General features: G+C 40.4%; 1 pseudogene; it reads right to left on the bottom strand.

Moving 5' to 3' along the window:
• Positions 1–14,672: 14,672 nt before the first annotated feature.
• On the bottom strand, positions 14,673–15,354 carry LOC132352024 (brain acid soluble protein 1-like; annotated as a pseudogene).
• Positions 15,355–16,374: the final 1,020 nt, after the last annotated feature.

Below are 16,374 nucleotides of genomic sequence, written 5' to 3'. Positions count from 1 at the left end.
CATAACACAGCCTTACACAGCAAAATGAATGCACGTGAAACTTCCATCTGTCCCAACAACCATGGAGACCACCTAGTGCAGTGTCTTCATTTTACAAATCAGGGACACTGAGGCCCAGAGGGGCAAAATGACCATAAAATTTCAGAACTCACGTGAGATCCCAAAAGCCATCTGATAACAAGGGAAACATTTTCTCTTTGTGGCAACACTCTAATTCAACGGATGGCCCCTTCCCTTCAGTATGTAAATAGACAAAGTCAACCCAATATTGAAAAAGTAAAATACAAAAGGATGAAAGCTTCTCCCTCAAGCAACCATCCTATGTATCCTAACTTTCATAACCAAACTCCTAGAAATAAAATTTGGCACTTACTGGTTTTATTTTCTCCCCTCAATTCCTCTTCAGAATCCCCACCCACTCTCTCAACTCTTGTCCAGCTGCTAAGGGATCCACTCCAGATTCCAGCACTTAATTTATTCCTTCTCCTCCAGGATATCTGCGTTCACTTTTCCTCTTGGGAGGAGAGGGTGGGTGGCCAAAAGCCTAAGAAACAATTCTAAAAACCTCTCAATTAAGTAAAATAATATTTATTACTTTTAACCTAAAGGACTCTTGTTTCAACAGAATACAATTTCACATCTGTGCAGATGGAGCCCAACTGATGGAAGACTCAGTAGATTGGTGGAGTTTTGATAAAATCATCTTCTTCCTGGTGTTTGAATGGTCCTATTCTCCTGCTATATGCAGCCAAGAAGAGTAAGTCAGAGCCTGGTGCTGTAGTGATGAGCTGGCACGTGGATCTTGCATTCTCGTGCCCCAAATAAACAAAAATTTCTTTATTCAATCCAATTTTCTAACTTTTGCAAAATAGGCAGGATATCAGTCAAAATGAATCCTGACCAATTATTCACATCATTCAAATCACGTGACATCCTTGCTCTATCAATTGCCATGAGGTTGGGAAGAAAAGGACAGGTCAGTTCTTGACTAGAAAAGTCTGGGCTTTGCTGTTGGTATTGCCACAATCACCAGCAGCCTTAGTGACAGAGGGAGATAAAGAAATGTCTTAGCCTGGAAACAGAACCTGGACAGGGGTGCTTTATTTGAAAAGTGGAGTCCAGAGGCAGTGAGAGTTAATGAAAGGGGAATGTGACAGGGCAGGTTTGGGAAGCCACAGCGTGTCACTGCACTGACCATCGCTTTACCAAAGCAACAAATACACACAGCTGGTGGCTCAGCAGGTGCAGCTACTCAGCCACCTGGGATGTCTCCAGATGGGCTGTGCAGAGAAGCTACTCAAAGCAGTTCCTTCAAGGAGGAAGGAGAGGAAATTTATCTGTTCAGCTCCTTCCCATCTTCAGTCTCCCAGCTTCGCCACACAGGGAGTTCCTTCCCCAAATTCCAAGTCAGGTCACCCAACTCCCTCAATGGCTGCTGAAAAAGCCCATCCCAGTGATGCAGTGACCTGCTGCATCCAAGCCTGGATATGGCTGAGGAGCCAGAGACCCCAGGGGTACAGCTGGCCAGCCTCAGGTGGCAAAACTGGACAGGCCCACACAGAACCAATCAGTCTCATTAGCAGCTGAGGGCCTGGAGAGCAGGTGAGGTCTGGAGAATCTGATGAAGTATATAAGATTATACTATACAACAGGAGTTGGGATTAAAATCATATCCAAAGCACAGAAATATATCCTCCTTCTTCAACTTTTACCAAATATCTCTTTGTGCTTCGAGCCTGGACTATGTCCCTAATGACAAAAGTATAGTAAACATGCCAACCTAGGCATCCCAAAGGCTCAAACCAAATCATGTGTTATGTATCTGGGTGTGAGAGAGTGTTTGTGTGCCTTCTAATCCCTTGAAAAAGAACTTGTGGTCTACTGTGAAGGCCACCAATGAGCTCCTAAACACTAAATGCAATGAGTACCTTTCAGTGTTTACTTAACTTGATCTCTTTACAATATTTCACACAGCTGAACCTTTTTTCAATGTGAAACTTTTTCATCCCTTGGATTTCAAACCTGGTTCTTTTCTGACTCTCCTCTTCCTTTTTAGTCTCCTTTGGTGGGTACTTTTCTTCTGCTGACCCTGTGAAAGCTGGTCTTCCTTGGGTCTCCTTTCTCAGCCTGATGCCCTTTAGTCTACGTGTTCTTTCTGGGGAAACTTATCTGTATCATTGCCTAAAACAGCTCCTCTGCACTAAGGATCCCCGAAGGTCCAGACTTATAAGATGCAATCCTGGCTCTTTATAGGGAAAAAAAACAAAAGACATCAATTACTAGGACAGAGTGTAGGACAGAGTGCTGTCCTGGAAGGTGCTATGATAGCATTTGCACATGGAGCACACTCAGTCTGAAAAATTTGCCTCAACTGAGTTGAAAGGATAAGAAGGAATTGCTTTCAAGATGAGAAGAAGGAGAAAATTCAGGAAAAAAAATCCCCCAAGAAACAGAGACCTGAGAGAGCATGGAATCAGAGAAGAAGAAATGAATCTGAAAGGAGAGTGTGAACAATCTACAGAGACATCACTGGAAAGGCAAGCAAGGGAGGGTCATAGAGGCCTTACATGCCAGGCCACAGCATCTGGACATCATCTCAACAGCAGGATCAAGGCAGGGTCACTTTTTAATTTTCTAAATATTCCTGTGTGAAGACTGTGGTTTGGAGGAAACACCATGCAGGATGGAGACCAGCTAGGAGACTGTTGCCACAACCCAAGCAAGACACTCTAAACGATTAGGAGTTTGGCAACAATGATCTTTGGTTTTCCCATCTACAGTAAATTGCACAAGGCAAATTCTGAGCTAATTCCAACATTTTTGTCTATATAATTATGGACAATGAATTGCTTTCTTAATTTTCAAACATTTACTTGATCTTTGGGTATTCCAGGCAATTGTTCCTTCAGGGCTCTCCAGCAACTCTGAGAGATTAAAATTATTTATAACTGTCCAAATCACATTTTTCTCAAGAAGCTACTTATGAATTTTTAAATTTATTAAATAATATTTATTGAACAGATACAAGAGAAAAAGTCCCCTGTCAGTTACTGTGAGTTATACAAAGATGAGTAACACCCAAGTCCCCAGGAAGTCACAGTTTAGTAGGAAAGAGTCAGAAAGAGCATCAGTTGTGAATCAGGACAGAAGAGAGAAGGACCAAGATAGAGGTTCCAGCAGTGGGACATGCTTGACTGCTGAGGAGGAAGTATGTAGCTATGTTTGGGAGGTTTGGATTAGGCAAGACCTTGAAATGACTAGGATCTCAATTAAGCAGGGATGAAGGGACAGGTGGTCTCTGACAAAGTCCCAGGAGCATGACTTCACTGTTAATTGGCTAGGCTTAGTCAAAGTAGAACGTGTGCAGAGGGACCTAGTGAAGGAAAGAAAAATGGTGGACAGATCAGGAAGACCTGAAGATCCAGGTTCAGGCCATGCCAGTTGAGCAGTTTGAGCAGACATCTTCTGGAGCAACTGTGGTCCCCATGACAGCATTCCACAAAGCCATTTGCAATGTGCCGACTCAGCAAATTATTCCTACAACTGTTTGCGTTGAAGCAAATTGAATCTATCTTCACTTTGAGAGTGCTGCCTTCTTCTTCTTGACCCAAAGAAGACAAGAGTTTCCTCACCAGTAGCAGCAGTCTGGGCAAATATCTAGATGCATTCTCAGATGTTCCCAGTCCCCTCACGGCACCTGAATATGAGCCAGCTTGAGTGAGCATGCAGGGTTGTCTAGATATGTATTTCTTTTCACTGAGAGGAACCTCCATTACTTTAGACTTTAGAGGACAGGGCTGCTATTTTATGAAGCCTGTATGAAGTCAAAGTTTCCTAATAAAACATCAATATGTAACCTACTTAAGTCCAAGGGGCCAAAAGCTAAAATACACTAGTGAAGGGACAAGTTAATTTGTTAAACTAACATCCTAAATTGAATTGACTGAGGAGATCTAGAAATAAGATCAAGAAGACTTATCCCCTTTAAGGGAAACTTGAGGAACCCCACCTCAAAGTTATGGCAAAAGAGAGAGCGAGAGAGAGAACAGAAACTAGGCACCAAGAACAAAGTCTTCAATAAGGGCCAAAACAATATACTCCAGACTGTTCCAGACCAAAAAAAAAAAAAAAACTGTTTAAAATTAAATGATGTTATGCACACTGTTGTGTTTCTTTATTCAGCAGCTTTGGCAAGACATAGAAATATTTTGTTTCCTAATTTGATTGTATAATCTACCTACTTCATCAAATGTTAAGGTTGTGGAAAAAAAAGTCGCATTACTTTCTCATTGTTAATTTATACCTATCCTAGATTTGTGTTTGTTTTCTTTGTTTGTGTGTTTGTGTATTTATTTTTCAGTTTCTTCATCTATTTACCAAAATTGTGCTTTCTTGTCAGAGAAGAGTCTTTACTATTTTCAGCTTATTTCTTGCTTCCTGTTAATCCTTTCCTCTTCCTGTGTCTCACCTGCCCTCCTCTTCTCAAGGCCAAAATGGTGGACAGGAAGCAAGTAAAAAGGAACAAGGAGAGATATCGTGGTAAGCATGCAGTTAGAAATGGTTCCTATCTTTCCTCATGCGTTTGGAATTTAGAGCTATTTGCTCCATCTTTTCTGTCACCTCCCAGTGTGTTTATGACCTCATGTGAGTGCAGAATGAGACACGGAAGCTGAGCAAACTAGACCACGTTCTACATGGCACACTGTTCTTTTTATTTTGGTACATAGGAACCATAGGAGTTAAAGGTTTCTGTATTAGTTTACTGTGGCCATTATACATAACAAGTTATACCACAAACCTGGTGCTTAAAACAATAAAAATTATTTTCTCACAGTCCTGCAGGCCAAAAGTCCAAAATCAAGGTTTCCACCAAGCCACACTCCCTCAGGAGGCTCTGGGGAGAATCCTTCCTTACCTCTTCCAGCTTCTGGTGGCCACTGGCATTTCCCGACTTCCTGTGGCTGTGGCCGTATCATTCCAATCTCTTCTGTGTCTTCACATTGCCTTATCCTCTGTGTCCTTTCTTCTGTCTCAAATCTCCCTCTGCCTTTCTCTCATAAGGACATCATAAGGATTTAGGGCACACCACATAATCCAAGATGATCTCTTTATCTCAAGATCCTTGACTTACATTGGCAATGATGCTTTTTCCAAATAAGGTAACATCCATAGATTTCAGAAATTAGGATGTTAGCATATCTTTTTGGAGGCCACCATGTAAAGCACTACAAGGCCCACAGAGATAGAGGTAACTCTTTGAGGCCCTGCCTCAAAGAATCAACCATTCTCCCAACCAGTGCCCACAAATATCATCCCAAGTCTAAGTCAAAGCACTAAATTGGTTAATGTGTTTCTAAGAAAAGCAAATGGCAGTCTGCTCCTATTTGACAATTTAGACAAAGGCTATGAAATACTTGATGAGCAATTCTTTCAGCAGAAGGTAGGACTTTTGGACACTAGGATTTATTTACATGCCACTTATAAACTATTTTATTATGTATAGGCTATTGTTGGTATGAAGTCTTTTGGAAAGAAATATGCTCAAAATGGTAACATTTTACCTCAGAAATGACATAGAACACTTTGCCTTCATGTACATTACATTTCAAAAGAAGGTAGATATTATCCTGTCTTGTATCAAATGACCTTAAGATTTTTTTTGAAACTGTAATATAAAACATCTCTTTCTCTGGCTCTAATCCAATTTCTTCGAGTGATGTGTAAACCTTAAAATTGTTTGTAGCTCTGTGTCAGTATCCATTACTTTTGAAATGACCCCTACATTTCACATTCTATATAACGTTTTCCTGTCTTCTCTGGGAATTGCAAAAGATCCTTCATAGACACACTAATTGCTTGTGACATCCACAGCCCTTTTGAACACTGGTGTTTTCTTGGTGAATCAGTAAATACTCTGTTATTTGGAGGACACATTGTTGCAAAACACCTTGCCTGAATCTTGCTTTCTACTTAAACAACATAATCACACCAGGCCCAGTTATAGTTTCACTGCTGCCCAGGCATATTGTATTCAATAGAGATTGGTGTTGCAGTAGCTTCAGAAACAACTCAGTCAAAGTACAAGTAATGATTTCTTTTGTGGGTATATTAATCTCACAGAAACTAAGCATTGCATTTTAGACAATAAGGCTTGCAAAAGATCTCTCAAATCTATATTTTTTAAGTGCTTTATATTATGTTCTTCCAAAACACACCTTACTTCATTGACCTTCAAGCACATTAACCTCTGCAGGGAGATTTCTTGAAATCCATATTTTGTGCATAAAATCTCTAATTCAGCATTTAGTGAGTAAATAGATTGATTGGTGCTAAAACGTCAGCAAATCATCTACTTCTGACAGTAGATGTGCTGAATGACAAAGAAGAGCATTAAGTTTGTCTTAAAAGAAAATGCAGTGTGGCTAAAAACACTGGTACAGGGACTTCCCTGGTGGCACAGTGGTTAAGAATCTGCTTACCAGTGTAGGGGACACGAGTTTGAGCCCTGGTCCAGGAAGATCCCACATGCTGTGGAGCAACAAAGCCCATGTACCACAACTACTGAGCCTGCGCTCTAGAGCCCACGAGCCACAACTACTGAGCCTGTGTGCCACAACTACTGAAGCCCTTGCTCCTAGAGCCCATGCTCCGCAACAAGAGAAGCCACCACAGTGAGAAGCTCATGCACCGCAACGAAGAGTAGCCCCTGCTAGCCGCAACTAGAGAAAGCCTGCGTGCAGCAACGAAGACCTAACACAGCCAAAAATTAATTAATTAATCAATTAATTTTTTAAAAATCAAAAAAAATAAACACTGGTACATCCAAGGCAAATGTTCAAAAAATAGGCACTCTTTAACGCACCAATATCTGATTTACAAAGATTCCCAAATATAAATCGTAGGTTGCAATCTGTCACTAGCACCATGACGATACTCAGCTTTGTTTTCCACCACCCTGGCTACAGTCTCTAACTTTTCCTTCATGGCCATGAGATAAATATTCTCATTTCCCCAACCTCTTCTCCCCACTCTCCTGTTTCTTGCCTTTCACCCCTCACAGCTGGGTGAATTTGAAACAGGTCTTATTTTTTCTTAGTGGGAATATATTTAACATATAAACATTGTGTGAGTTTAAAGTGTACAACACGTTGATCTGATACATTTCTGTATCGCAATATGATTGCCCTTATAGCATTAGCTAACACCTCCACTCATGAAATAATTATCATTTCTATTTTGTGGTGGGAAAAATTCACATCTAGTACCTTCTTAGGTTCGATGTTTATAATATGGTGTTGTGGTCTGCAGTCACTGTGCTGCGTGTTACATCTCCAAGACTTAGTTATCTACTGGTTGTATGTCAGGCCTTCTTTCTGAAGTGTCCACACACCCTCATCTCTCTCCATCCCTTCCTTCAACTCTTTCTCTATTACTTCAGAAATTTTTCATACTCTTTTCTTCTTACTTTGTTCCATTTATGTGTCAAATAAAAAGACTATAGTCAAGACCGTGAAGCATAAGTGTAGCATACATGACATCACTAAATCAAGGGAAAGGAAAGCCGTATATTTAGACACAAAACATGGCATAATAAGGGACCAGCACCTCAACCGCTGAGCTCCTTGAAACACCCGCAAAGGCTTCTCTCTCTAACTTAATGTCATATGTTCTTCTGGTTTGACCAATTTGCTTCTAGTGCTGACATTCAATTAAATTCAAAACTATTTCTTACCTATTTTCAAGTTTTCTGTTTTGTGCTTTGACACTATACATGATGGCTTTCTCTCTCTCTTTTTTTTAATTGCAAATATATAGTGACTAATTTCACTGTACTAATAAGGCTTTGCAAGCTTTCAAATTAGTTCCATCACATTTGGGATATTTTTCCTATCAATAGACTCACTCAAGATGCAAAGTAATGCCTATATTGTGACCCACTGTAAGTTGACAACTGGAAGTATTTTCCCCACAGACAAACCTCATCTATCTGATGCTGTAACTAAGACCAAGAGTTGCTCATTTGGGTTCTAGATTTCCTGCTCTCAAAATGGAAAGAGTTAATAATTTCAAAGATTTAGAATTCTTTAAACCCCTTTCAATTTATTTTCTCTTCCTTGTCACCATGTAGGCAAACCAAATGCTCTAAATCTACTTAAAAGATGATACTTCATCAGAAATCTTGGGGTTTGGGGGAGGGAGGAGATATAGTTAACCTGGTGAACCTAAAATTTCCCATTTTATAGCACATGTCTCTGTTCAACATTTTCCTTATTCACTATCTGCTTCTTTTTTTTCTTTTCTACTAAGCAGTGAGCACCATGAGAGCGGGGATCTTATGTATCTTGTTTTCCCCAGTGTCCCCAGTACCTAGAACTGGCATAAAGATGATATTCAAGAAACAATTGTTGAACAACTGAAATATTTAATTAGTCAGTTAATGATTTTGATTATTTAGGTTCTGGTTGGCTTTGCCTTTGCTTATTCATCATTTTAAAAAGAAAAGAAAAAGAAAAGCTGAGCATGTGTTTATGGTAGACTTAGAATCAGAAATTAGAGCTGAAAGAGATTTTAGAAATTATGTTATTCAACATATTAATTTTATAACCAAGGAAACTAGGTTCCAATAGGCCAGATAATATGATGCCCAAGGTCCATCACAGCAGGATAATATCCAGGCTCCTGTTCTAACCCTTAAACCACTGATACCTAAGAGAATTCAGCCTCCTTGGGGGAGATAGCTTATCTTTCCACACCAAGGAGCTATCTGGGGGATCCTTGGTATGATCTTGTTGGCTCACCAGAATATATTTACAAAATCTCTATTTACAAAACAAAACAAACGAAAAATGAGATAAAACATTTGTGACAGAAGCAGAATATTGTCCCGTATTATTTTCATTTTGCCAACAAGTTTTATGACCTGGAGACAGCAGTTTGTGGGAAAAACACAAGCACAGGCACTGCCATGTTTACTAGCCTTGACTGGGTCTGGATCTTAGACATATCTGAGTGTGGGAGAGAACTTGGAGCCCCAACATGTATGCATAGCATATTCCAGTAGACAAAGTATTTTCATGGTCATGGTCTCACTTCCTCTTCACAACCACCCTGTAAGGTATCAGGGAAGATATGCTAACTTTACAAATGAGGAACCTGAAGTTGAAAGTAAGCTTCTCAAAGTCACACAGGTAGTGGATGTTAAGAGCCAGAATTGGATGTTAAGAGCCAGAATTCAGTCCTCCTACCTCATGACAGTTCAATGTATTGTTTTCACCAGTACAATGCATGTACTTTCTTGGTCTCAAGTTGTCTTTTTTTTCCCTGAATTAGGGGGATTTAAACCTACCTTCTATCTACCTATCCCTCCTGTCCCCAGATCAGGATCTGAGCTCTTGGCTAAGAGGTTTATATGTTAATTCTTCATTTTTTGTTTAAAAAAAATAATAATAATTTGCTCTCCTTAGTGTTCTTCACAGGGAATGCATTTTTCTTTTTATAAGTCTTCAAATGGTTAATCGACAAATGTCATAAACAGTAGAAGAATATACAGCCTCAAGACTCTGTGATTTCAAGGTATCCACTCCAGAATACACACTGTGCTTTCTCCTCCTCTCTCCTCCTTCTGCTACCCACAAACATATATACACATTAGGATGACGCCACACTCCCTTTCCACCTGAAAATTTCATCATGCAAACTGTGGATTAGACTAAAACAAAGATAATAGAAGCCATTTGTGGGGCCTAAGTGGACGATCATAGGGAGTAATACCATGAGAAAAACCTTGTTGAGGAGGGTGAGGTGAAGTACGATGGCTGGATCGTGGAGGGAAACTCTGCCAGAAAAGGAATATCCAAATAGGGGGAGCCATAGGAGATGCTGAAATAGGGAACAAGTTGCTTAGACTAGAACGAAGGTAGAGTAAACAGTGAGTTACCCCTTGTTGCCTCTGATAGTTTCTCAGCAGTAAAGTGTCAAATGGGTACTCCAGTTGCTGAAGAAAACAACTAGAGAAAATTGGTGAGAAGGAATTGTGTCTTCAGTGTCTTCTTTAGTCACCCAAGGCACAAATAGCTCATCTCCTCGTGTGGTCATGCCCATGGCTGGCTGCAGCATGGCAGGGCCTGTGGGGCCTGGGGCGAGAGCACAAATAGAGGCCCCCCTAACTGTGTGGTCAGCCTCAATTTTCCCACTGCCCTCCTGTGGGCCTGGGTGCATCCGCATGTCTAGGCTCCATTCACCCCCCCATGCACACTCTCCCCCCATAAACAGCCACACACTGCCTACTCCTTAGATCTATGGGTACACACACACTTAGTGTCACAGCCCACTCTCATGAAGACATGTTGTGGTCTTAAAAACTAGCTCACAGGTTTAAGCAGAAATTTGGCGGTCCCAGTTCCCTAGAGCATGGTCTAGAAGAGGAGCCTAGGCACTGAGTGGGCACATCCCTGCAGCCATCTCCTCACTGTCTCCTGTCCCCAGGAAGAGCAGCCAGCAGATGGCCACTAGTAGTATGGGGCCAAGGCAGGACCCTGTCTGCTTAGGTTTAGGGGCAACATTGTAGCTTGGAGCCATGGGCACTAAGAAACCAGTAGGATGTTTTACAGGTTCAGAAATCCTGAAGTCATCTTCGCAAAAGTTATGACGGCTCGATTTCTGACCCTGCCCAGCTCCCTACTGATGCAATAAGAAACAAATATCATAGAAATTGTGTAGGATGGAATTTTCTGGCAGTCCAGTGTTTAGGACAACACAGTTTCACGGCTGAGGGCCTGGGTTCAATCCCTGGTCAGGAAACTAAGATCCCACAAGCCCCACAGCGCAGCCAAAAAAATGAAAAATTTAAAAAATAATAAATAAAGTCTATGAGGGAAATTAAAAAAAAAAGAAAAAGAAATCGTGTAGGAGGTAGTTAACCTGCGAACAAGTAGATATCTTTTGAACTTAGCCATGAATAAGGCATGAATATAGCCCCAAAATTAAAGTACGGTTTTAGACAATCATAGTCTAAACAAAATAATTTCCCCTGCTTTATGATCCTATGCTTCTACTTTATATTAATTTAAAGAGAAACTTTCAACTTTGCATTGTAGAACAATTATGAGGACAATGGGTGCTTTCTTTGCCTCTTCCCTGGAGGCAAAGGCATAAAGGCATCGCTTTAAAAAGCCTATTTAACTTGTTTGTTTGTTGGGGGAATGGGTGTTAATTAATCTAGTTTTGGGAATGCTAGATAATATCTATGTTCCATTACTTGTACATGATGCTGTCCAATTAATTCCTCCCAAGGACTTTTATACAAGATTCTTCAGCCCAAAACTTCTGGCTTGAAACTTTTCAAGGTCTTTGGGGTGACCATTAGAGAAGAACATGCTTAAGAAACTATCATCCTCTTTTATTCTTTCATCCTGGTAGGAAGCTGTGCTCTTCTCAAAGGTTAATGAGGTTGCAGAACCTCAGAGAGTGTGGCCAGGACACCCATTTCAATTGCTCTCACGTGCTTCTCTTGTTTAATTTTTGGAAGCACAGTCTGGAGCCTGTGTTCCGAGCTGCCTGCCGCTCAGCCCACGAGGGCTTCCTTCAGAAGCTGGTTGGACCCAGAAACAGTCAGATGCCTGTGGAATCTTTAAACACTTTTCTGACAGAAGGTTTGGCCATTTCTTCTCCCGGTGCTCATTTTAAAGTTAAGCACATGAACACACATTTTTTGAATCCCAAAGAAGACTTTTAATTGATTCCCTGAATATTTTAAGGTCTATTAATTCCATTGATGTTGCAAATACTGCAATTCATTCCAGCTGCTGTTCTAATCACATTCATTAACAGGCTTATTTTTACCTGCCAGCTAATATTTTACATTGCATCAATAAATCTTCAGCTTTCTAGCCAAATTGTGTACAAAACAAAATGAATTGCACAACCTCCTGATTGTACCACAGGGGTTGGGTTAGCCAGCATCCCTCCTTCTGAGGAGGGCTAATCAGGCATGAAGATAAAGGTGATAGACTAAAGAATGCATATACTACTCATTTGTGACATTACAAATGTAACATGGGATTATTTCAAGTACAGGTTTTTCTTGCATAGTCTATTCATTTAATTTGTATTTTATATTATAAAAAGTGTAAAAGGAACATAACTGGTCACTCAGATATAAGCGAAAGATCTTATAGTAGGTTAAAATAACTCGTATACCAATGTTCTCTATGAGACACAATTTTTTTTTCAGTAATGATGTTTAGTTTGGATGTATCCATTTATGGTAACTTTCTCCATCCTTGTGGACTGGCATTAGGCATTTCTGAAAAAAATGGTCCAGAATTAGGTGTGTAACATGTGTCAGTAAAACGTAGAACAAGTAAATAATCCACATGGTAAACTAACTGAGTATCTTGGGATCATTTGCTGATGCTATGTGCACTGAAAGAAGAGGAAGCAGAAAAGCTCATCGACAGAGTTCAGAGCTAGATCTCTCCAGATGATTGGTAAATATTCTGTCATTAAATGACAATTCAGAGAAATGTAGAATTACAATCAAGAGACCACATGGACGTGACTCCTAGCTTTGTTGCATACAAGCTGTGAGCTTGGGTAAGTTAATTAACCTGTGTGAAATCTACATTCTTCTTATACACTATGAAATAAAATCCTGCACATAAGGAACTTAAAACAGTGCCTGGTGTATAATAAGCCCTCTAAAAATGTAAGCTAAAAAAAGTTGTATTTTGCATTCAACTACCATTGTTTCTCTTAAATTGGGTTTTATATCATAATAAAAGCCAAAAATCCTTCTACCAAAGCCCTAGTTAAATCACTTGACTCCCACCTTGTTACCTCTTCATAAAAACCTCACTACCCTTCTGATATCATCACTTCTACTCTCACACTCATTTAACTCCTGCCATCCCGGCCTCCTAGCTGATATTGGAAGATGTCAGGTACAATTCTACCTCAGAGCCTTTCTATTTACAAATAGAAAATACTGTGTCTACAAATACTCTTCTGTAGATTTCTTCCTAGATTTCTTAACTCCTGTAGATCTTTGCTCAAACCTCAAGGTCTTCACTGATCACCCTCATTTAAAATTTCAACCATGCTTCCCAACATTTCATATCATCCTTCCCTGCTTTGTTTTTCTCTGAAATATTTATCATCATCTGATATCCTATATGTTTTGTTATTTATTTTTATTTTGACTGTCCCCCCAATAGCAATATAAGTTCTGTAAAGATAGGATTTTTTCTGTTTTTGAAAGTAAAGTAAGAAGAAAATAGTAAACATGAAACACAGAAAGTCAGAGAAGCAGTGCTTATAGAATTGAGATACAAGGCAAAAAAATAGCACAAAAGTTGAGAGGGTAGTAAATGGAGTTAAAGTATTTCAAGATCATTATAATGTCAAGAAAATGGCTAACAGAATCAAGCAATATTAGTTTTTGATAATTTAAAGATACACCTTGTATTCTTCAGGATAACCACGAAAGAATAGTAATTGTATGGCTACCAAGCTGATGTTGATTGGGGGGAGGAGGGCAAAGATAGGATATTAAGAAAAATCTACAAAAAAAACAAGGCAAGAAAGAAGGAAAACAGCATAAAGAATGTTAGGTTAATTGGAGATGAATATAAAATAGGAGATTTAAACCCAAAATATCAGTAATTATATGCTCCTATTAAAAGACAAAAGTGGTCATATTGAACTTGTAAAATTTACTATTTGCTGATTATAAATAATACATCTCAAAATAAGGAACAAAAAGTTGAAAATTAAAGGGTGGAAAAGATACAACTTGCAATCTTTTTTATTTTAATTGTTTATCTTTATTACTGTTGCACCATTTATACAATTACATATAATTTCAGTGCATCTGTTGTACATTTTTTTGTTTTTTGTTTTTTTTTTTTTCCATTTTCTAATCAGTGGTGTGTTGGAGTTTCTGACACAGGATGGAAGAGAAAACTGGAACTGCAATGAATGCAGACTTTTTTTTTTCATTTCCACTGACCAGTAAACAGAACTACAGGTACACCCAACCATGGACATACATTAACTGGTCATGAGAAATCTAGGGAGGCTAAGTAGGATGAAAGAATGTTTGTTACTCCCAAAAAGACCTGGGAAGGAAGAATGGAGTATTGGCATCAAGACACATGTGAACAGGCTAAGCAGGCTGTCTGAAAGTTGGCATTCATCCACAACATTAACAAAATTTCAAAATAAGAAAGGCTGTAAATGAAAAAGAAAACAGAAAATGCTGCCTTCATAAACATCCGATTGCCTCAGCACAGGCCCTGCGGGCAGAATCAAACGCATCACTCCCAATTCCCCTTGCAGAAGACAAGATGTGCGGATCTTAGTGGTGGAGTGCATGTAACAGCAGTTCAGGTACAAAAGATGTACTGTACTTTCAGACATTGATCTTTAAAATCCAGCACTGATTGGTAGAGTTGACTGAAAGTATATTAGGTATTCACCCACAAAAATACTATTTGGATTCTCCCAACACCCTACCTCCCTTGATGGGACCACAGGCTTGTTCTTGGGCAATACATACCATTACCTCCAATTTGAAACAAGTTAGTATAGGAGAGAGACAGAGAGACAGAAAGACAGAGACAGAGAGACAGGTTGTTGTTAAGCGGTATTCTTCGTTCCATTGGTTGTCCTTCTTACTCTTTCACTGCTAAGGTTTGATCGGAATTAGCTGCCGGGGTCTCGGCAGGTTTGACCTCGTCTGTGGGTGCTGCAGGGGCTTGGCCTTGGGCATGGAACTGGGTGCTTCCGTGGCTGCCAGTGTCTCCATGGAGGATGGGGCAGCCTCAGTGTTGCCAGGTTTTGAGTCTGAAGATGGGGCCCTGTCACTTTTCGTCTCCTGCGCGGCAGGAGCTGCAGGAGCCTGAGGCTTTGTGGGTTCCTCTCCCTTCTTGCTCTTGTCATCCTTGGTGGGGGCCAAGGACTCAGCAGCCCAGGTCTCCGAAGCTTTGGGGGCGTTGCCACCTGCAGCTGGCCGGAGGCAGCCGCCGGCTCCTGCTCAACATCCTTTGGGGGCTCCGGCTTCTGCTCAGCTCCCTCCATCTGCTCTGGCTCTGCCTTCAGAGTGTTTTCCTTGGCTGCCTCTTTGTCTTTCTCACCTTCCTTGTCTTCAGGTTTGTTGGCAGAATCCTAGGCCTCCTTCTCCAGCTTCTCCTCCTTGTCCTCCTTCACCTCTGGGGTCTCTGCAGCACCCTGGGTCTCATTGTCCTTCAGGGTTTCCTCCTCTTCTGTCCCAGCTCCTTTGGCCTTCTTGTCTTTGTCCTTGGTCCTCTCATCATTCACATTGTACCCCTTCTTCTTGCTCAACTTGCCTCCCATCTTGGAGTTCGGGTCTGGGTGCCTGTGCTGCCCTGGGTTGCTGGCGGAGGCTCTCTCCCCAGCTCTATGGTGGAGACTGGAGCTAGGAGTGAGTTGGAGTGCTGCCACAGCCGTGGTCACCACTGACACTACTGCCGCCCACAACTTGCAATCTTAATGATTGTTTAATACAAAAAAAGCTAATTAAACTATACTAGTATCAAAATAGATAAACACATAACTAGAGACAAAGAGGTAAACATAAGAAAGGGTTGGGCTTCCCTGGTGGCGCAGTGGTTGAGAATCTGCCTGCTAATGCAGGGGACACGGGTTCAAGCCCTGGTCTGGGAAGATCCCACATGCCGCCGAGCAACTAGGCCCGTGAGCCACAACTACTGAGCCTGCGCGTCTGGAGCCTGTGCTCTGCAACAAGAGAGGGCGCGACAGTGAGAGGCCCACGCACCGTGATGAAGAGTGGCCCCCGCTTGCCGCAACTAGAGAAAGCCCTAGCACAGAAACGAAGACCCAACATAGCAATCAATCAATCAATAAATCTTTAAAAAAAAAAAGAAAAGAAAGGGTCAACCATTTTAATCCTTTCTTAATTTGTGTTTACCTAATATCACAATCTCAAAATATAGAAATAAAATATAAAACTACAAGGAGAAGTAGAAAAGCCAATAATCATAGTGGAAAACACAATCACAATTTTCTCAGTAAATGATAGAAGTAGAGAAAAGATCAGTAAACATTTGAAGATCTGAACAGCATGATTAATAGACTTAATAGACTTTAATTAATAGACTTAAACTAATTGACTTGTAGAAAACAGTACCCAACAACTGCAGAATACCCATTCTTTTCACACACACACTATGCATTGTTAAAAATTGACCATATGCTAAGTCATCAAGGAAACTCAACACATTTTAAAGGATTTTAATGATCAAAATATGTTCTATAACTACAATTCTATTAAACTTAAAATCACTAACAAAAAACCCTAGAAAATCTCCATATATATATATATGAATTAATAAG

Source organism: Balaenoptera ricei, chromosome 17, assembly GCF_028023285.1.
Source record: "Balaenoptera ricei isolate mBalRic1 chromosome 17, mBalRic1.hap2, whole genome shotgun sequence".
NCBI classification, from domain to species: Eukaryota; Metazoa; Chordata; class Mammalia; order Artiodactyla; family Balaenopteridae; genus Balaenoptera; species Balaenoptera ricei.
The sequence above is the reverse complement of the archived record's forward strand: the minus strand, read 5'-3'. Positions and strand labels throughout refer to the sequence as shown.